Source organism: Rhyacophila brunnea, unplaced genomic scaffold, assembly GCF_057557595.1.
Source record: "Rhyacophila brunnea isolate RB1 unplaced genomic scaffold, BYU_Rbru_1.0 scaffold_9, whole genome shotgun sequence".
Classification (NCBI taxonomy): domain Eukaryota; kingdom Metazoa; phylum Arthropoda; class Insecta; order Trichoptera; family Rhyacophilidae; genus Rhyacophila; species Rhyacophila brunnea.
Window position 1 is genome coordinate 8,855,707 of NW_028233361.1, and position 24,558 is coordinate 8,880,264.

Here is a 24,558-nt window from a genome sequence, read left to right on the forward strand (position 1 = left end):
ATTTAACATAGTTGAGCGACAGTATTTACTAAATTGTAAATATATGGACAGATAGATTACTTTAGCTATAATAGTACTTACTCGGAAAGTCAAAGATGTATCCCACTCGATTGAACATTGTTTTGATTTTTTGAAAATTATTTCTATTCTATATAATTACATTCCTAAACTTTATCTATATTCAATATTGAATACATCAAACATTATAAATTACCATTATTAAAATGTCTGACGGCGGACGTCTATTAGAATTAAGTTAAAAATGTTATTTCACTTAATTGATCCCAAAGCCGGTCGCCTCCAGTTTGGTGGAATTTGAAGTACCTCAGTTAAAACGTGGGTATATGAAAAAACATCTGTGTGTGTAGTTGTGTACGCGCGTTAGAAGTTATACTTCTTTGGCGTAACAAAACAAAAAATAACAAAACAAAATATTATTGCAGAAAGTACCTACTTTGGAAGAGAAAAATCTCAAAACCTGTGTTTGAAAAATTTAGCAAACCGCTATTTCGACCATCTTTGCTTAAACAGATGACTTTCCGTTCACAATAATTATTTATTACAAATCAAAAGTAAAACATAGCATATTTAATGGTTTAACTGAAATGTGATATCGTGAATCGCTTTTGTGATGAAACATAATAATTATTATTTTCTTCAATTATTATAAACCGCTAATAAATAAATTGACATGGGATATACGACAAATATTATCCTAAACTGTAAAAATATGTAATTTTGTGTATGAAGTATCTAAATATTGTAAATTTACAACATACCATTATTTGAATTATTTACCAACTCAACATTCACAAAATTTATTTATTTATTAATATATAATTTTATTCATAAATAAAAGTTGCAATATTCAGTCTTTATACAACCGGCCCAAGCCACAGCCCAAAATATCATAGACAGCTAGAAATTTCAAACCTCCAGCATTTAGAACACCCGAACGTCGCCGCGCAAAATTAATGCGTTACATTTGTTAAAATTGGTATAAATAGATAGCTTATGGGAAAGTGGGAGGATGTGATTTTGAGTCCAAGGTTTTTTCTAATTTTTAGATTTTTAAAAATTATGTTTTATAGTTTATTAATAATATTAATTTTGCAATTAAAAACAATAATTATTGTGTATTTATCATTTTTTATTGGTGAAAAATAGCTTGAAAAATACGAATTGATTTTCACAATCTTTAATAATTCAAATTAACAGGTAATTTGATGAGATACATACAATTTTTTCCTGTGTACTCTCTTTCAGATTAATGCAACAAGCGTAAAATAAACAAATACACTCCTAGAAAAGTATTTTTAAATTTTCTAATGACAATTGTCAACGCAGTAAATTTGTGGTATTAATAAAAATATCATTATAATATATATAACACCCACAGTGGCCGCGCGGATTAAGCGCTGAACTATAACGCCGTGGAACCCAGGTTTGAATCCTAGGTCTGGCAAGTACACATATTGTTTTTTTAATTTGTGTGTGAGTCAGGGTATGGACCTAATCGGTTGAACAAGTGACTGAGATTGTTTTCTCGTAAAAACAAAATCTCTTAATACAAACCTCCATTCTGTGGAGGCCCATATGATTCTATTAGGATCGGATATGGTTGAAAAAAAAATAATATAAAAATGGTCTCGTCTTCAAATATTTGACTGGTCAATGAAATGGATCTTATTTTTCAGTATGATTTTGATCCAGTGCAAAGATGCAACGTGTTAAGTGAATGGCTAACGTCTATTAATAAAATCTAAATGATCGAACAACATTTTTTAATTTACGGAAAATAACGTAATTTTAAAAATGTCAATACATTAGATCGTCAAACGTTACGTTACAAAGAAAGTGGTTATTTTGCTAAACTATCAACTATAATAATTATAATGGATTCAGAATTGATAATTTTTACAGAATGGTTACTTATTCGTATCAGGCCATAATAGTATATTGGCGCCCTGACCCTCCATTATATCTCGCCGCCATCGGATCAAATATAATATGCAATTAAATATAATAATTGCATGTGAAGATTTAAGATAATTTTAATAAATATTTTTAATACTAACCCACTAAATAAACATTATTATTCTTGATAAAATTATGCAATTCCGTGGTGTATATTACAAAACGTCTTTTTCCCTGACAAAATTCTTTGCAATTACTTCATGTTCGAAAAAAATAATTTACTCACAACCTGGCGAAGTCGTATTTTAAAATCACCGCTGCAAAGCTATATTTATGAATGAATGAAATCGGACACTGAATCTTAAATTAAATTGCAATAAAATCGTATGTCACTGAGCTTTCAGAAAGGTGCAGTGGTGTGGAGAGAAACTTATGAGGTTCAAAGGAACAACGTATACGTGTGAAAGACTTGATTGTAATTGAATACTGTTTTTTATTAACAATAAAGTATCTGTTAATTTAAAGTTGTTGATCGAACTTTAATTTACTCATATTATAGCTGAACTGTCTTATCATATTATCGTGGTATAACCTAATTATAACGTATTTTCATACTGGGAGAAATTTATGATATTGGAATTAAAAACAAATGTTTAATATACCTTTTTGCAATGGGTAGCAAAAGATGGAGGTAGGCTGTTAATATCCGCCGTAAAAAGTTCACATTAAAGTTTGTTAGTCACACGTATTTGTTTTTATTCAAATCTGCAAACCGATGATATTGATTAGTTTTTAAAAATCAATTAAGCCCTGCTTAAACCAAACCTTAATAGGTTAGGCAATACGCCAAATTGTGGACACTTTTTCATTCACACTTATCTGTTTTCGTTGGATTAAGAATACGTATTACACACATTGTTGGTTCATTTTTTTAAATTTATTAAGCCCTGCCTGACCAAACTATAATAGATAATATTATTATATCTATAAAAATATTCAAAGTCATATATGAATAAATTATTGCATAATTTTAGATATTTTATAGATAAACGAGTATTTTTTGACTATTATCTATTAAGGCTTGGTTTTTGCAGGATTTAATTGAATTTTATAAACAAACCAACACCATCTGTAAATTGTAGTCTTATTTTATTGAAAACAATTAAGTATGACTGAGAGAGTTGAAGTACCATTTATCGAGGATCTTAGCAGCCTACGTCCACTCTTTGCCACTGCTTTTTTGTATAATATTTTAACCACAAAAATGTCATCAAGAAAATTAAGGCAAAAAAAACACTGTAAAATTAAGCCATGATCGACATTATCTTCCATTTTTTTTAAGAAACAAGACGAATAACTCACATCAATAACACTTCCTGACCTCGTAACCTGCAAGAAACAACGCATTTCCAAAATTACAGCCAATAAAAATCTTGCACAGTGAACGTTTATTATCTGAGAAAAAATGCTTCTGACACATTATAGGTATTTAAATTACATGATAATTCTCATCTATCATCTCGGGGAAATTTTCAAAATATTACCCATCGATCAATGTAAAACTTCTTTGGGAATAATGATTTCTTGCATTTGTAATACTTTCTGATGGGCAGTAGGTAGGTATACATATCCGCAAAAAGATTATTATTAAATAAATTTGTTATTTTTTGTTAGGTTGTATTAACATAGGAAAACTATAATAATATTATACTAGTATTGAAACAATTATTATAAAAGAAAATATTACGCATAGATCCATGTAAACTATCTTTGGAAATAATGCTTTTTTACACTTTCCAACAGTTTCTGATGGGCACTACGCACAATATAAATTCTGAAAACAATATGACCAAATACAATAGATATCTTCAAAGGTGATGTCTTTACCGTACAGTGTTCATTCATTCAACGACACGGAAAGATGCATATTAGGAATAACGCGGAAACAACACAAAATCAACCAATGTACATAATATACTAAGGTAGATAAAAATATGCGATGTGATGGAGGCCGTTAAGCATTTGAAATGACAATACGCTAGATAAATGATTCAGTAAATGGATAACCGTTGGAAAAAAGCTACCCTAAAATCCACTGCATAGACAAACTCATATTATATCTCAGTAGATAGGTATACGTGAGAGCAAAAAAGCAGGGGAAAAAAGGCGGAAATAACGTACATTCAGCAGCGGATCATCCCAGGCTGATTATACTGATAATTTACATGGGGGAAGACTATTCAATGTACTAACATTAATTTTTGAAACTACAATATTAACTATTGATATTCTTTTGAAGTATTATATCTTGTGAACTTTAATGCCTCGATATATTAATTATTTTTTTATTTTAAAGGTTTAAGTGCAATATCATTGTGCCTATATATTTTTTTAAATGAGGTCTATCAACAGGATCAATAGCCGAAAAATAAAATACCTATAGTTATAACTTTATAAGAAGTAAAGCAAATGAGTAAGCGATGGTTTCACTAACAAACAGAAACCATAATTAAATCAAAAATTAAATTACAAAATAATAAAAATAAAACGTAGGTATTTAGGTATTAAAAACATATTATATATTATTATATAATATGAAGAGAGAAAAATACAATACGGTGATCCACTTATGAATGTAGGTTTTAAAGCAAATTTAATTTAATTAAAGAAGCAAGAGAACGAAACAGTTCCACTCGATAACTATGATAATTCATTGTTCTACTAGAACTTAATATGGGACAATTAATAGTACCTACCCTAGATTGGTTTTTTGAATGTGTAGAAAGTGAAAATAATATTTGACGACGAATATTCACTCTTAGTATGTAAAAAATTAGAAGTTGTGGATGATGAAAAGGCTATATTAATGATTTTTTTAATGATAAAATAAGGTTATAAATTGATTACCGGTTTTCTTAAGATTGGATTATAAAAATGGTCCATTAAGTAAAAAATTGTTAGACAAGTTAATGTGTGTGTATATGGAAATTATAGTCTTTATTTTTGTGTTCTTTATTTATACTGTGTAACAATAATAAAAAAATAATATTTTAGATCTTTAATATAAGGCCATGGCCATATAAATTTTTGCATATTTTTCGATAAATATAATTTTGTACAGTTTTGCTTTTAATTTAATTTAGAGATAGAATCTGCTCATTTATCAAAAAGACGAGGTAATATTTTGGAACAATGAATCAACATATTATTATAATAAAGTGTATATATACCAATAGCGTTAAATATTGGAAAATTAAACAAACTACTGCTTTTAATTACCATGTTATGCATTACAAAAAACTATAGCAATAGTGGTATTTTCCTAGAAATCAATTGTTACCATTATACTTTTCATCGTAGATTTAATAATATTTTTACCAACGGTAATATTTCGTATTCAGAGCTTTAAGCTTTAAATCCTTTCATTCAATAATGTAATGTGATAAAAAAGCTTCAATTTGATTTACGTCCTTTAATTTTAGCTCTCAATTTTATATTGTTGGAGCGGTTTACGTCAATACATCTGAGAAAATTGCTTTAATGATTGGCAATAAATTTTGCATCACAATATAAGTGAGACGAAAAAGCCCACATAAGGTCAGTCGGGTATTTTTGAGGTCAAATCCCATATCTCTGTCATAATTTAGGGTGGAACATTTCTTGTCTCATTAGGCACCTGCCGTTTTGCTCATCATTCACGAAAATATTTTGTTTTATAACGCGATGTTTTGAAGAGAAATAAAATAATTATTATGCATTTTTTCACAACAAAGTCTTATGCTTCTATCTCAATTGTTTTACAAGTATAAGTTATAATAATTATAATATGAATAACTTACTAATAATATTAAAAAAGCTTTATCGATTAAAAGCTCTTTAAAAAGTGGTAGACCCAAAATTTTGTACATAATAGACATATTTTTAATATCCATATTATTATCCGATCCCAAGACGATGGGCCTCTACTAAGTAGAGGTTGTAGTAAGACAATTATTTTTATTTTTAAGAGAAAAAAAATTAAGCTACTTAGATAACATATTAGGTGAGTCTTAACATAAATTGAAATATAACATGTGATTTTTTGCCAGATACGGGATTCCAACCTAAACCTACGACATTACAGCCCGACACGTTATCCGCTCGGTCTTTGTGAGCGTAAATATACTTAAGTGGCAAAAAAGGCTGGGATTATTCAAATTAGATAGGAGGCTTAATCCTGTAATATTATTTTTGATAAATTTATAATTTTAATATGGATAATGCACATAATAGATGAAACTATTATTATATTATACAAGTTTTAATGCATATTAACCTATTTGTCTTACATTTACGTACAAACTAATGCTTTGTTAATTAAAGCTACCACTGATAATCCATATTTAATTAAGAAAACATTAATTTCGCATCTGTAAAGTGAGTTATTTTTTAAATTAATTAACTTACTGATTAGTCATTCTAATATATTATTTACTTTCCACAATATTATTATATATAATAAATATGTTCTCCTTCAACTGCAATTCTGTTAATATATTATTATGTATTACTTAGTGATATTTGATATTATAAATGACGTATTTAATGTAAATGGAAAAGAACAGTGCATATTATAAAATTTAAATCTTGTTAATATAATTATATAGTTCGTATCAATGATAATTTATCGCAAAAAGAGTTTTTTTTTTAACATTTTCACTTCTGTAAATTATTCAGAGTAGAAAGGTCAATTTTTGATGAGGGCCAATCAAATCCTCGTCAAGTTTCACTCATGTGAATTGTTATTTTTTTACCCTGATTCCTTATTGCAATTTTAAGAAAGTGTGCAATCTTTTTCAATAATTCTCTTATCTGATACGTCCATCTTAACACATTTTGCGAGGTCAAAGCGAAACAAATTTGCTGAAATTATCCTCGTGAAAACTTCTGCCGGGCCAGTTTATAGCGTACTTCAAGTTTTGAGTGTATTTTAATCTCAAACGACAGTAAAAATTGTGTTCATTTTTATTTATAAAATGGTTGAACTCGAAACATATGCAATAGACAACACAGATATGCAATGAAATTACACAAACTATAACTTATATGTCAATGCCAGATATGACTATTTTAATTCAATTCTGTTTAACATATTATTATTATAGATACTAACTAATATTAATATCAAGCGGACTTTACATCACTACATAATATTGTGACTAAAAATTATTACAAAATAGTTTTAATATAGAAAAGTACAATGAGCTTTTTATCAAATATATTAAAATGTTCATATTAATTACTCCATCTCACACAAAAGATATTATGATACCTGTGAATGAACATGAAAGTCACATATTTTTTCCTTCTTTTTTATTGGTTTTCTTTGTGATTTTTTGCGTTGTGCCTGACATGCAAATTTCCAAAAAAAGTTATCATGATACATAATGGCTTACATATAAGTTAGCATGTATGTGTATATGAATAAAATAAAACTGACTAGAGATAATTTAAGAAGCACAGTTATACTTATATTATAACAAATGTGTCTGGTTATACAAACTCACAATGAACGAACATCACAGCTATTTTTTAATATTATATTCTGTTACTCGTTGATATAAAATCATCCTTATTAAGCCACTTTCTAAGCTAAAACAAAGTGTTTAGTCAGCGATGATTGACGCAAATGACGCAACCGATGTCTTAAAACATCGCTTTAAATTTTAAACTATTATTCAACAATGTTCAAATTAGTGACGTCTTGTGAGATTAGGCAGATCATGCGTTGTTTAGAAATAGGAAATTAAGGGAGAAATTGCAAATATGATATAATGTATACAGTAGATTTCATGGAAACGAAATTGTTATTTATTATCATCAAAATCAGTGGGTGCGTTGGGTCTCTACGTAAACTTGTGGCAAGGGGTGGAGGTAGGCTGTCAAGATTCGACATAGATACTACACATTTAACTTTTTCAGTCGTACCTATTTGTTTTCATTGAACTAATAATACCATTTGCAGATAGTGCTGGTTACTTTTTAAATGCAATTAAGCCCTGCCTAACCAAACCATAATAGGTTACAGGCAATCTGATAAAATTAGTGCACGCTTTCTCAGTCATACTTATTTGTTTTCGTTGAATTAAGAATAAGAACATGTTACAGATAGTGTTGGTTAGTTTTTTTTTAAATTCATTAAGGGCTGTCTATACCAAACCATAATCGATAAAAAATATTCTTATACCTACCTACAAAATATCAAAAGTATGTACCTACTTATGGTTAATTGACATAATTTTAAATATTTTATTTATAGACAAATATTTTTTTACTATTATCTACTATGGCTAGATAAGGTTTATTGATTTTTAAAAACTAACAAATACTTTCTACACATTATGATCTTAGTTCAATAAAAACAAATACGTTTAACTGACAAAGTTTAGTTTGTACTCGGTATGTCATTATATATTAACAGTGATATTAACAGCCTACCTCCAAGTCACTAGACGCGCCACTGTGTTAACTGTAAATTGGTTTTTTCATATAATCTATTTATGGACACAATTAATGCAGTTCTTGTAGGTATTTCGAATGACATTTATAATTCCGACAGGTAAAAAAAACTATTTTTTTAAATCTTGGCACAGGTGATTTACTGATCATGTGAGAAGACATGTAACCTGAGATGTAAATCCATCTGATGAGCGAAGACGCTCGACAAACCAAACACACTACACCCATTTATAGGCGATGTCGTGATAATGTCGCGAACATTATATTTCAGTTCCATATACGTACGTGAGATATATTATATTATATTCCTTTCATGACATTTTTACTTGTAATCTAAATGCCTACTTTTATAATTATTGAGAGCTACATACATACGTCAAAATCGATTACATGACTATTTTGTAGAAGTTTTGATCATGAGTTTTCTTTCGTGAGAATAATATTTATACCCTTTATGTATCATTAACAATGGATGCCTAGCAGTAGATTGAGGTTTCATAATGCATCTAGTGAAAAGCTCCCGTAGCAGACAACATAATCTGTCTATTAAAAATCACGTTTGCATGATAACAACCTATAGTTAAAAAAAATAAACCTTTATTTATAACACTTATAAACGTCACCATTTATAGTCAAAGTGTGTAGTATTTAGAAATGGGAATATACTTATGGTAATGCGGGAATCAGTGATGAAAATGATTAGGCATAGTAACATAACAGACGGGGTACGAGAAATCTTTAGTCGTAACAATTAATTGCCGGCTAGACGCTCATGATTTACCACAAGCTTACCTGCGCAAACCGGTTTGTATCATGCAACCCGTGTATATGGATGGAAAAACTGTATCTCGCACAAACCAAAAAGTGTTCCGTACTTTTTTCACAAACTATACCACGCAGAAAAGTCTCTGCAGTCTAGCCGGCGCATTATATGTGGGTTTCCTAACCTCTACACTGAGTTGCATCCGGTCAACGCACACTGAAAAGACGGTGAGGCAGTCCAATATAAACATTATGGTGAACGCGATCCATAACCACTGGTAGTTGTGATTAGTAGTCATATCTACGCGCACTTTATGTCTTTATTTAGCGTTTGCTATGCATAGCTTCAATATTTTAAGAACCTCAGTTTTAACAGGAATATTATGTCATAATTTAAAGTTTTCTACAAAGTATTGGAAAATTACATTTCTCTTAACATGGATAGCGGTTTCTCATAAACTTAAAGCCTCCTTGGTTTGTTTATGTATAACACCTAAAAAAAGTAACAATCGATCAATCATCATAACGTTTAGGCAAGAATATTCATTTAAGAATTATACTTGACAATAATATATTACCTAATAAGTATAACACTATTAATTTAGTTCCAGAAAATAGTACATTCTACGTTCCACGTTAGTTTAACTTTAACATAATATTCTGGAATAAAGAAATAGAAAAATACCATAGTAAAACAAACAACAAAAAAGTACTATAAGCCACTATAATCCATAGAAACGTAAGTATTTTAGATAATATGATATGTAGTGAAAAATACGACCCTTTACTTCTTATCATACTGTGAAGAACTTAAAGATATAGAGGTTTGGGCAGAAGATAAACTTAATACAAGGGCTAAAAATCTAAAGTTATTTTTTCATACGAATTATTTCGATCAACAGTAAAGTGGAGATGGTTTTGATAATTCAAAAGTATTTTAATATCATCAATTAGTTTATCTAGTTTCAAGTGATATAATGTTACATAAAACTTAATGATTTATAAGCGTTTGTAATATGGCAGTATTTAAACATAAATAAAATTAGAATTAGGACATTTCAATGGACGACCATTTAAGCGGTGGGTCACCAGCTATTGCCGATCTGACCCCAAGTCAGACGTTGAGTTGCCTCTTAATGTATTAAATTTAATTACCTGTACAGGTGAGAATAATGCAATAGTCTGTCGCGTATAAATCACTTGAATAATCCACTTGTGCAAACAGACCAAGATTGATATTAAGTGGTAATAAGTCATGATTATTTGTTTTTTGAACAAGAGCTTTTAAGTGAACTGAAATAAATGTAAAATATGTACAAATACTTACGTAACGTAACATATGAGTAATTCAGAATACACAGAGTTATGTAACTATTATAACGTAATAAATTTTGTAAAACAACGGTTTTTGTTTATAATTTCAAATTTAAAATTCTCTTAATACATTATTATATTGTCTTCGAGTATATGTGACAATTACTGTTGGTTGAAATATGAGACTTTTTGTGACTTCAATGTTTTTAAATATATTTTATAGATAAATCATCTTTGTATTTCTAAAAAGTCATGCTTAGGTACATACTACAGTCTGCAATTAAGAAGAGATCTTTATTTAGCTACGTATTTTTTTCGACTTACACGAGGTATAAATGAGAACTCTGCCATTCTGGGCAGTGCTGACCTGTGTGTCCCTGATAACTATCTTATAAATACAGAGCATCAGATGTTTATTCTTCCAGGTAATGCAAATACGCCAGTCGCGTTGTTAGCATGAAATGAGTTGATACCAATTGAGATAGCGATAACTATATTCAACAAAATTGCTACGGGTGGTGATATATTCTACTTACGTGAGGGTGAGTTTAGGTGGATGCTATTTTATAAATTCTTAAAATAGAGTAGGTATCCTTAGCAAACTCGGTGTACTTCTTTGAACTCCTATAGATGTATAATTGTATTTTCACTGCTTTTGTATATTTATATTACATTTTCTTCCAATATTTCCATTTTTATCATTTTTATTACTTTTCTTCTTTATAATAATGTTTCATCTCATGTTGTGAATGTCTTAAACTTATGTCCAAAATATGTTAAAAAAATTAATTCAAATTGAGAAATGTCCATACATATAAAAATATTCTTGTCGCCACTTACATCCACCAAATTTGATTAATTCGTCTATCAAGCGGGTTTAAGGGCATCCCAGTATGGTAATGGAGTTTTTACCTACTTTATTGTATGAATTGGTTATAATAAGTTAGAGTTAATAGTATTCGTTTTCAGTGTTTATTTGCCTTTTGGTGAGTGTACACAGTGTCTGAAAATGCCGAAAGGCGAAACCCGGGTCGTAAAAAAAGACTCAAATGGAATAATACAAAATTAAATTCAAATTTCATCAAGTACCGAGGTTGATAGTATTAATATTAACTCATATTCTATTTAACAATAATCGATCGAAATCTAAAAATCGGTAAATATATTATTGGCATGTGCACCTATAGGTATATAAATACTATTTTTCACAAAATAGTAAATATTTAGATATTTTTTAACGCCAAGTAGACTACTCTGCCATTTTGTGTTGTTTATTACAATAGATTACCGACGTAGCGTAATTGTGTATTCATTTTAATAAAATTATATGAAAATCAAGGCAATTAAATGCCAGCTGAATACTCAAACAACTTAATTCGTATCCGTGTGATAACCTGTAGTTTACGTTGAATGATAAACTTTTAAAGTTTTACTATTTGCAGCCAATTAAGAGTGTGACTAATATGGAATTACTTAACATGAAATTAAGCAAATTTATAATATTATAACACCATTAGCAACATGGTAATTTGTTTTAATCCATCTATCAAATAATGTATTATTAGTTTTATGTCAAAACACTGTATTTCTATTTTAAAATTCACTGGTAAAAATTTAAAACTGACATTTTATTTGGATTAGCCTCACATTCAAACTCTAGTAGCGATCTATCAATCTATAATAACGTGATTTAATAATCTCATATAAATTCTGTAGTAAGATGGCAATCCCCAATATGTCCCCTTTTCTAAATTGTTCAAGAGAGCAATTTTAAGCTCTGCAGGGCTCGGAAAAATCAGAGTTTTAATTTTAAAAGCCTTACTTTATTGTTAAATGTGTATAAAATAGTGTACAGAGGGATATTTATTATATTAGGGTATCTATAGAAAAAATGCTGAAATTTTCCAAATATGTCCAGGCTTTCATGACATATCATATTTTACCATCTAACTCAGGTGGAAAAACATGATATGTCGTGGCAATTGTCAAATTAAATAGTTTATTGTATTTTTTAATTGTTTTTTAAGGTTTTTTTTAAAAAGATATAAGACTGCATGTTCTGACAAACATATGATTTTATTGTAATAAAAAAATCACAATGTATAACCCGAAAGACACAAGAGTTTACAATTGTTTTATATTAAACATCACCACCGGTTGGATCTAAATCTTCTAACTCGTTAAACTCTGGAGTCTTTTCCGTTGTGGGTAGCTTTACAGGGTAGTGAGTACAGGCTTAGAGACATATCATATTCTGCCAATATGAGAATTACAAAAATGGTGATCAGATATGATATATTATCATACCTACATGTCATAAATTGCCTTTTTATCTGGGATAAAAGTGTAAAAATGTAGGAAGCCAAAATAAGTCACGTTCCACCATAAGAAATTCAAATAATGGATAAATCACATATTGACACAGCTTATTTCTCCGAACATAATATAAGACCTAGACATACCATATTTTGACAGCTTGTAGATCTCACCTAGATGAGTCTGGTAGTATACATAACTCAATTTGCCAAAAAAACGGACATATTGGGTATTGCCATCTTACTATAGAATTTATGCCGTCATTTTTCAGTAAAGTAAAATGACTCTTTGCTCAACCGCATTGTATTTAACTTAATTTGACTCTATATTGTAATTGAAGGCGTCCCTATAAAAAGAATCTATATAATACATTGGTGTCAAAAATAATTGCATTGTATTTAAAAGGCCTATATAACAGTATACACAGCGTGGGGAATTTCATTTTAATAATATCGCCACAATTCTTATCAAAATTCGTTCGACAAGATTGGTTAACATGTATGAAGGGTCTACGTGCTATGTACAATTCGATTCTTTTACTTTGTTTTTTTTTATGTTTTTATTATTTTTTTCTATTACGTGTCATCTTGAAATATTGGTTTTAAGATAAAAAATGATTATCTTTCAAAATATTCCCATACAACATTGAAACTGTTATTTATTTCACTAAGTGTTTTCAATCTCTTCTGAAAATCATTGTTTTTGCATAGTCTATACTCTTGTTTATAGGAACGCCTTCAATTAATAAATTCTTGCACAAATAAATATTTATACTTACTTATATAATAAACATACCATGCATATACCCGCAACAAAAAAATCTTTTTTAGAAGAAAAAGTATGAATCTGTTACCTCTGGATTCGTGCCAATGTGCTTCACCAGTTATTCTACGGGCATCCTCCTTAATAACGACGATTTTATCAAGTAGTTCTTACATGAAATGCTTATCGAATTGCTTTATAATGTAGGCTATTGGTTTTTGTATATTAAATCAACGTAGGTATCAATTAAATGCCTTAATTATGTCCCGGAGTAATCCAATTGTTTGTTTATATAACATACTTGAACTTGCTGACAATTTTAATTAACCATTTCTTTTATGCAACAAAAAATTCAAATGATTTAAGAATATATACATATTGAACATACATAATTTGAAAACATCAATTGCATATTATACCCATTAGAAAAAAATACGACCCATCGGTTGTCTATGAATGCATCAGATGTTTCTAAAGTATGTATGTTCAATATTAGAATCGTACATTTTTAAATCTTGCAAATTATGCGTTGGATAAATAATGTTTTTTTTTTTTAATATTTGGACCATGTGGAAAATTTTGTTATTATATGCACTCATTGTCTAACGAAAATATTACCCTTTGTCTTTTGGAGTAAGTAAAACATAAGTTTACAATTTGTACACAAATATTATACTACATAGTGATTTTAATGCAAACAGAAGTTATAAAATATTAGCTACAATCAGTGAATTGTCTGGGAAATAAACTACCTCCATGCTCAAAATAGGATTTATTTAAACTGCCAAGTTACCAAAATTTTATTATTTGGTGAATAAAGCGACCATTTTATATTAAAAAAATCGGTGTGTGTACTTATGTACGCGCGTTAGAAGTTATAATTCTTTGGCGTAACAAAACAAAAACAAAACTTGTCGCACTGTGAGTGTAAAACCAAGGTATCTGCAAATTTTTCAATTTCGAGATTAAATGCAAAACAACTGCAAAAGTCGTGAACTTGATAATGTAAAAGTGAAGTAACTAAAAAAACATGCAATATAATGTAGATATAAACCAAATATTATGGTTTTTTTTAGAAACTCTATTTCTACTAACAAAAAGAAGACTTCAAACCCTAATACCTATATCCAAAATATGTCTTTTGCAGATGCCTTGGTTTTACACTCACGGTGCGTTGTGATAAACTAGATTCTTCGACTAGCTCTTAATTATCTTGTTAAATTACACACTCAAGAAAAAGGACCGCTTATTGGAATGCCATTAGTTTATTTCTAAATACTTTAACTTATATTACTAAATTATATAATGGTTTCTCGTTGTTTTTATTTTTAAAGTACCAACTGTCTTTCTGAAGTTTATTAGTTTGTTTACATAAGGAATTTCAAATGGCCGACAATAATAAATTCAATGCCTAGGCAACGGAACAATTCTTAGCTATAATATTATACTGTATAATCGTCACGATTACAGTATCATACTGTGGCGTAAAGGTAGTGCGTTCGGCTGATAACCGAACAATCGGTGGTTCGAATCCAATCGAGTGCATTTTTTTTCGTGTGAAAAAATAAATTATGTTTTACATGTCACACGCCAAAAATACACTCTGATCTGATTTCCCAAACGCGCCAAAAGAAGTATAACTTTCTAAAATAATTACTTACAATACTCGACGGTCATCGTTTGATTTAAAGAATTAACGGAACCATTTTATACATATAAAATAATATTATTTCTGTCTATGTCACACTTGTACTGTTTCAAAAGGCTCGTTTTTCATTAATGTTGCCACCCATAAGTCTGCCGAATTTCATCGCCATGTAATGTCACAAATCAAAAGGTGACACTGTCGAGGGTCAGATTTTTTTTTTACTGGCGACAACTACGAACGGATCGCTCCGAATCAATTTCACGCATCTGAATGCTTCTCTTTGTCTCATTACCAGAGCTGTTTTGAAAAATTAAATATAAGTAGCTTATTCCTTTATAAAGATACTTAATTTTTATCTTTATTCTCCTATTAATCGATTACGATTAATACAATTGAAAAGATCTTTCTAAACGTGTGAAAATAATTGTATAAAATAAACATTTTTTTCATTCAACGAATAATTCACAAGATTTGAGTATATAACATTCTTTATTGAACTTAATCTATATATATAAAAAGTCGGGTTAGTTACACCATTTATAACCCAAGAACGGCTGGACCGATTTTTATGATCTTTAATTTGTTGGATTTGTCTCCGCCCTAAATAGCAGAATAACTCTTAAAACATCGGATGAATCACGGAAAAAATAAATTATGAAAAAAATTCATTTTCTCATACATTTTGTATCGAACGGCTTTTGACTGATATCGATGAATTTAAAAGATGGAGCTCGCGCATACGAAAACAAAAGAAAATCACAAAAAATTGAAATCCGTATACAACGCCATCTCTGATACATGACAGAAACAATAAACAATAACAATAAACAATAAAAAAACATCAGTAAAGTACATCAAATACATCTGCAAATATTTCACCAAAGGCAGCGATATTGTGGTTTTTGGCGTTCAAACTCCTAATACCAACGATGAAATCACGCACTATCAAGTTTGTCAATATGTGAGCTGCAATGAAGCAATTTGGCGTATTTTCTCATTCCCCATTCATGAACGTCATCCCACTGCTATACATTTGGCGGTGCATCTGGAGAATGGTCAACGAGTTTATTTTATTGCATCGATTGTTGCTCAACGTGCTGTAACACCTCCAGCGACAACATTGACCAGTTTCTTTTCAATTTGTCAAAGCGATCCGTTTGCACGAACGTTGCTCTACTCTGAGATGCCACGTTATTACACTTGGAACGCTTCATCGAAGAAATTTCAGCGTCGGAAGCAAGGCGATGCGGTTCCTGATCATCTGGATGTGCATTCTAATGATGCTCTTGGTCGCATTTACACAGTTCATCCGAAGAATGACAAATGCTTCTACTTGCGGTTGTTGATGGTAAATGTTCGTAGGCCGACATAATTTGAATCACTTCAAACTGTCAATAGTGTAGTGTGTCCAACATTTTGTGCTGCATGTCAACAGCTCAATTTGCTTGAAAACGATATTCATTGGGACATTAAAATCGCTGTAGCAATTGTTTCTGCATCTCCAAGTCAGATACGCACATTATTTGCTATCATTATTTCGACATGCTTCCCATCAAATCCACCTGAACTGTGGAACAAGTACCAGGATGACATGTCAGAAGACATTTTACATCGAATTCGTGTCAGTTCAGGGAATCCCGATCTCAAGGTGAATGAGGAGATACATAACCAGACTTTGCTTTTGATCGAATACATGTGTTACCTCATGTGCGGCAGTTTGTTAGTCAAGTAAGGAATGCCAATGCCACATCGTGGAACGTATGACGCTTTTAATTGAGAATTGGAACGTGAACGTGAATATAATCGAGATGCATTGAACCTATCGGTTCGATCAAATGTACCAATATTGAACCCCCAACAGAAGAAAGTGTACGATACGTTAATGAAGGCAATTGATGATGGAAATGGTGGTTTATTTTTTCTCAATGCGCCTGGTGGAACTGGGAAGACATTTCTCATGTCATTGATTTTTGCCACTGTTCGTGCGAGATCGGAAATTGCTGTAGCAGTTGCTTCTTCTGGGATAGCGGCCACGTTGTTAGAAGGATGCCGAACGGCTCATTCAACGTTGAAATTGCCGTTAAACCTTCAAACGACTGAAACACCGACAAGCAGTATTGCGAAACACTCAGCAATGGCCAAAGTTTTGGTAGCAAGTAAAAACATCACCTGGGATGAATGCACAATGGCGCACAAACGCGCATTGGCAGCACTCAATCGAACTATGAAAGATCTGCGCAATTACTCAAGATGTTTTGGTGGCGCAATGATTCTACTATCTGGCAATTTCCGCCAAACACTACCAGTCATTCCAAGATCGACCGCTGTCAATGAAATGAACGCTTGCCTCAAATCATAGACTCTGTGGCACTATGTGAAGAAATTTCAGCTGACGACAAACATGCAAGTTGTATTGCTAAACGATGCATCTGCCGAAGATTTCTCTAAGCAATTGCTGACTATCGGTAACTGCCGTGTTCTTGTCGACGAATCGAATGGATTGATTTCGTTTCCGCAGAATTTTTGAAATTTCGTCTCAGCGAAGGACGACCTCAGCAACAAAGTGTTTCCGAACGTCATTTGCTAACCACAAACATCACAATTGGTTGAGTGAACGAGCAATTTTTGCGGCAAAGAACAAAGATGTGGATCACTTAAACTTCACAATTCAATTTCAAATCGTTGGTCCAATGCATTCTTTCAAATCTATCGACTACGTAATAAACAAAGACGAAGCAACCAACTATCCAACTGAATTTTTAAACTTATTGGATCTGCCTGGCTTGCCACCGCACAATTTACAACTGAAGATTGACTTGGTAGTTGTCATGCTTCGAAATCTAAACCAACTAAAACTTTGTAATCTATTTCATTTTGATTTGATTTTTGCACATTTATTGAACTTATTTCATTTTGAGTATTTTAATTTAGCTAATAGGTTAACACAAGATTATTGATTCTGAGGCGGTACGAAGTTTGCCGGGTCAGCTAGTATTATATAATTTAAAAATACCTCATAAATATAATATTATCTATGTATAAAAATCTTGAAAAAATACGATTCCAAGCTATACCTTATTACTGAATTAGCATTAATATGTACAACTGGTTTTTGTGGTTTGAATCAAAGTATCAATAATAGGTTAATAGGTAGAGTTGATTCCTCATAACTTTGCACTCCCGGTTCTAGAAAAGTGCAAAAAGTGCTAAGTTATAAAACTTATACTCTATTTACTTTGATTACTAACCAGCGTCAGTAATCTGTCCAGATTTTAATCTTAACGTACTTGCACTTGCTAATAATAAATACATTATATATTGGTCGTTTTCGATAACTAAATCCTCTCTGTTCTGGCAGAACACACTAACTGGAGAATACTAGTTTTGAGTAATTTGACTTTGAAGTTGTTAAAATGTTTGAAATGGTTTTTCATGTGAGTTTATGAAGTAATCGTAAAAAGGATGACTTTAAAAAAAGACTGTTTATTTATTAAGAAGGTTTCCAGACGGTAAAGTTTGAAATAAGGAACATTTTGGTATAACTAACTCAATATGTCATTTTTTCGAATCAGTGTCTTCTGCCAGAACCGTGACGAAATTATATGTAAATTTCAGGAGTTTAAAGTACATATTCCTTTATTTACTTTACAGCTAATGTATTATTCAAGAAATATAAATAATAAGATACATATAATTCACAAATTTAAAAAATATATGCTACATTAAATTGTTGTTTATTGTTGATCCGTAAGTATAATAAATTTTTCCAAGAAAAAATAGTGATAAAATTAAAAAAAAAAAGCGATTTAATTAATATCACTAAACGTGCCAATCCAATTATTTTTTACGGTTGCCAAAATAATAACGAGACGTAGGCCACTCCTAGATTCGGCCCAGTTCTTCCACCATATCCGGCGATGTGCGATTTTCCCAGTCACCGATGTGATTTACAGCGACGCAGGGCCGAAATTTGTCGGCTGGGCGCACGCTCGATTAAAAAAAACATTTTTTTTTTCTTTTGGTCCGTCGACCCTGTCTTGAGGATTAATTCGCGACAAAAGACACAGCGTAAGCACGCGCCGGTTGCATGACGACGAGCCGCAAGTGATTGGAATGGGATTTACCGTTGAACGGGAGATTTATGCATTTTTTATTCGAACTCGAATCATCTGGGTTTAGTGCCTGGCTTCTTGACAGGGTATAAACAAAATTTGTTTAATATATTTTTAGAGCAAATATATAAATAAATTATTTTGTCAGGTTTATATAACTATCGTACAACAAATATAGAAGAAATAAGTACAATATTTCAATTTTAAACAAGTATTTTTTTGGTTACAATAAAAAATGTTAAAAAAACTTCTAGAGAGATAGAACTATTGTATATAGATATGAATAAAATCAAGACAAAAAAAGGATCTATGGTTTAATAATTACATATAAATATTATGTATCTTCACAATCCATAATAATATGTTTAGGTATTACCAAAAGTATCATTGAATAAATTTATTTAGAGTTGTTAGAGTCAATTATAGTGTATATGATTTTATTTTGACATTTCACATATTTTCGTATCACAGTAGAAATTTATATAAATTCGCTTTAAATTTCTATGGAAAAATACTAATTTTTCAATTTCATGTAGAAAGCAAAAAGCAATATTATGACCCGTCATTTTAAAGATGCATACTCACGCAAAGCACCGAGAAATATAAATATATAGGTACTATGTAAATATAGTAACAAACTTTAAAACAGAACGCAAACCGCTATTTTAGTGCCATTGAAGTAAGAAAATATTGAACTTCTTGCAAATTCAATGACATAATTAAGCCGCATTTAGACCAAGCGACCGAATATTTGTTCTTCCCCCACTCCAGCGAAATTCTTATGCTCGCTCATCAAAAAGCGAGAGAATTTAACTGGAGTGATTTGCTTAGTCTAAATGCGGCTTTATACAATCATCCGATCCCAAAATCGAACTGCCGCCAAAATTCCTAATATACGGAATGCGTTTGCTTTGGTTACAACGAATTAGTTTGTTTCATATTTTGTCGATAAGGATAGTGACCAGGTATTACTGATTTAAAATTCAAATTCAAAATTCTCCAAGATGGCTGCCGTAGCACAGCTGGTATTAGTGTGTATGCTATCAATTTATTATCACCGGCGCTACGCATAGGTATATGAAGTCTCTTTTTCGAGGAATTATTTCTATGTAAAGGAGTATTTTAGCCTAACAGTCTAGGGTTGGTGAAAAACATTCTTTATAATTCATAAAAAATACTTTAATATTGAGTTAATCGTAAAATAACAAAGATCTCTATATATTATTATATACATAACAAATACACACAGCTACGGGACTATTATTTACTACCTATTTATAATATTATAATAATATTTCTGGATTGATTTAAAATATTTTATATTATTGAATCGCGAATTTTCATATCATCTTACATACATATTATAAACCGTTACCCTTAGATTGATGGTCATTCAAAAAGTTATTTAAATTATAGTTATGCATATATATAAGGATTACAAAAAAAAAACACGATTAGAATTATGTTTCAAAAAAAGCCACACATCAAACAGCACGCGAGCTATTGACCGTTTCCAAAATGATTTACCGTTTTATAAAATTTTGTATAAACTAGTTTTTTTATGTGTTTTCATCAAAAACATTAAAAACTTGATTTATTTGATTAGTTTTAGGACATTAAAAAAAACAGCAGCATACATTTTTGCAAGATTTTACACGTAAAATCGCACTATAAATTATTACAAATGTTTTTGTTTATAATGCTATGACGTTTAGAATAGACTCGGTATTGCATACACCAAGTGCGCACAGAAAAAAATGTCTATTATGTACACATTTAATACAGATGCATTTTACAGTAAATGCGCAGATCGCATGCGTTGTTCGCGATATTAAAACTTTGTTTTAAAATTAAATAATAAAACTTACTTTCACATCTTATATGGATATGAAGAAAGCGAAAATATTATTGACTTTATTATATTAATAAGAATCTATACCTATATGAATCAAATAGACATTAGTGTAGAGTGTAGACCATAAAAATACCACATACCTACGCATGAAGTTCGATAGTTTTGACAGAAAATATGACGTAGTTAGAGGAACGTAGAGCGAGAGAAAATGAAGCAATGGGTTTTATGTCAGAGCAGTCGGAAATGATAACGGTAACAATAGTTATTCATTTTTGACCATATCTCATCCTAAGAAGAACAAATAATAGGACTCTATATAGTATTTTTTTAAATGAGAAATGGGTGTTAGCCATTAGCTCAACCCATTAGGCCTCATTAAAAAGCAATATATGTGTATTTTCCAGGCCCAGGATTCTAACTTGGGACCCACGATATCATAAGCCGATGCGTAAGTCGGCCATCATGGGCACTGTATTTAATTTGTGTGCAGTAGAAGATATTGTAATCTACGCAATTTCAATATAAAATCGTTCCACTATTGAACATCCATAATTTTGAAAAAAACTTCTGAGAAAATATGTTATAACCAATAGAAAAAAATCCACAATTGTATTACAACAGCTGTTGACTATTGTGTGTAGGCTCAAATTCAATATTTAAAAAAAACCTGTTATTTTATTTAGACATAATAATATGTATGTTTAAGTAAAAACAAGAAGTTCATGAATTGATGATTTTTTTTTGAATATTTTAGATAACCTATTATTAGTCCCTACATCATAACTAGTCACTTTATGAACACAAATATTGCTATCACTTTCCATTCACGGATTGTGCAATATAATATTTTATGTAGAAAAAATGGGTTTTACACAAAGAGATTGGACTATAACATTCGTTTGGATAAGTGACATGCAATAAAAATTTCACTATAGTTGCTCAACAAGGGTTTTTATCAGTTTGGTCAAAAACATTATACTGTTGTTAAATTGTATATTTTTCGTAGAACTACATTTATTATGTGCGCGCTTATTTAAAGCGAATAAGTATACAAATTATTTACAAATCGTCATTCTCAGATAGTTACAACAATAATTCAAACAATCTCCATCTTTTCGATGAGGTCATCTGAGAGTTGCGTCACATAGCATGCAATCGAGATGCGCCGTTTAATAGTCCGTTTGATGTGTTCCAAGCACATATTGTTTATTTACATCGTATTAGTGATGTGCCTTTAATTAACCTTACCAGATCCCGGATTGAGCGAACATGTTGATAATAAAATTTAATAACAAAATGTACCCTCTTCTCTAATTTTTTTAATTCCCAAGATCTTTCCAATCTGTCTTACATTTTGTTTGTGATTAACTTTAGTGTTAAAAGTTTTTTTTTAAAATTGGGTAGTTAATCAATTACAGTCAATACTCCTACTATATTTACCTGGGAGAAAAGTGCGAGGCTTTTAATTTAAAAGAATTTGTCGATACTTTTCATATAAAGGTGTTTTAATTTGGTAGGCAATCGCTGTAAGAAAAGTTTTTTTTACTTAAAAAACATAAAAAAACTTTTCATTTAACTCATAGTCAGAGATATAATGGTAAACTTGAATAATGCAATTTTATTTTTTCATATAATATTAAAAACGTATTGAAGTAAGTTGTTAAGTTCACTATAATTATAATAAGTATAATAATAAATTGAACATAGATTATTTCAAAACACTTTGAGAAATATTTATAATGATTATTAGAAAAAATCTTTTTGGAAAAAAATACGATACCTAGCAGGATTCAAATCTGTGCCCCTCAGGATTTGCGTTTATGTATACTTACCACTATGATATACGTATATTATCTAATTGCGACAAATTTAACAAACGGTTATTATAATAATCTCTGAAGCGCCTTCTAAATTGCGTTATTTGTTGGCGATCGACTTTTGTATTATATACGTATTGAATTACCTTAATTACTAACTGGTGTCAGGATCACTCCAAAGTATTGTGAAAACCCAAAAAGTGACACGTGGCCGCGAATCCCAAGGGGTGCATGTTTGAATTTCGGATGTCGTATTTATTTTAAAAAAAAGTTTTTTTTATTGTCGTTATATATTTCTGAGAAATGTTTTCAAATTTTGTATGTTCAATTAAACAATGTTACATTCTTAAATCTTGTGAATTATTTGTTAAAAAAAAAAAATATTTGTGTTTAATTAATAAGCAACAAAACAAAAACGTCATCTCTCTGATCAACATAATATATGTGACATTCAGCAAGATAGGTTTCATGATCATGATCAGTTTAGCGTATTGTGTTTTAGATTTATTTTTCATTTCTTAGCGTACCAGTTGTTGGAACTCTCAATAACTATTTCGTAAAATTGCCACCGAGCACAGCACTATATTGCATGTATTCGAACGCGAAAGCCTTCGCAGGCTGTGTGCCGTATTGGACGTGACAGGTTTACAGGTCGCAGGCCAGAGGTCGCTAATGAACCGCACCCATTGCCGCGACGCTACAATAATTCAGCGTCGTTTATTAGCCAATACCACCATAATGATCTCCAATCTTGTTATTAGTATTGCATACAATTATAATTTTGTTTCATTTTATTTTATAAATCTTCAACATTGTACGGTGATTTTATTACTTTATCTTTACATCATAAAAAATTTTAAAACGTCAAAATAATTCAAACGCGGTGTCACTGGAATACCTCCCCCTAATTTAAGAATACATACTTATTTATTATAGATACATAGTTGAAGATTTATCAACGGTTGTAGAAGCAAATAATTTAATACTAAGACATTTTGGAAAATGCACTAATTTCTCATTTAAACGACACTTTTTTGATATTTTATTGTTTTCAATTCGATTTGTTCGTCCCCGAATTGTCTATCGATTGAATCAAACACATTTGAGAAATATCCGACGATTTTACAGAAATGTTACGATTCGCCATATTACTATTCACGTCCAACAGAATGACGTTTTCGTCGCCTAAAACCTTCTAATCCTTAATTTTTTATTGGTAAATAGTAATTATAATCTCACACTACAGCACATAATATGCGTCCGTAGAGAGTTGTTCCGGACAGCTAGTATAACATTACGATAATATACATAATAATATAGCAGTATTATCTAATTGACCTGTGTTCGGCACTGTTACAGATTGTGCACTAACAAATTTGGATTATTTTCTCCAAAACTTTATCTAAAAAGCTTATTTTGTTCTTCTTGGATTAAATAAAATGCATCGCGTCACATTCTTTGACAATGTATTATTATAATACATTTAAATACAAGTTCTATTCTTGTCCGTGATTGGTAATTAAATAATATGGTATTAAAAATTCTCTTTTCTTTTTG

General features: G+C 30.4%; 1 protein-coding gene across 1 annotated transcript in view; it reads left to right on the plus strand.

The window, feature by feature from the left end:
* The window catches only part of LOC147063230 (uncharacterized), a 140,525-nt gene that overhangs the window by 115,046 nt on the left and 921 nt on the right, over positions 1-24,558 (plus strand). The gene's annotated exons all lie outside the window — the stretch shown is intronic.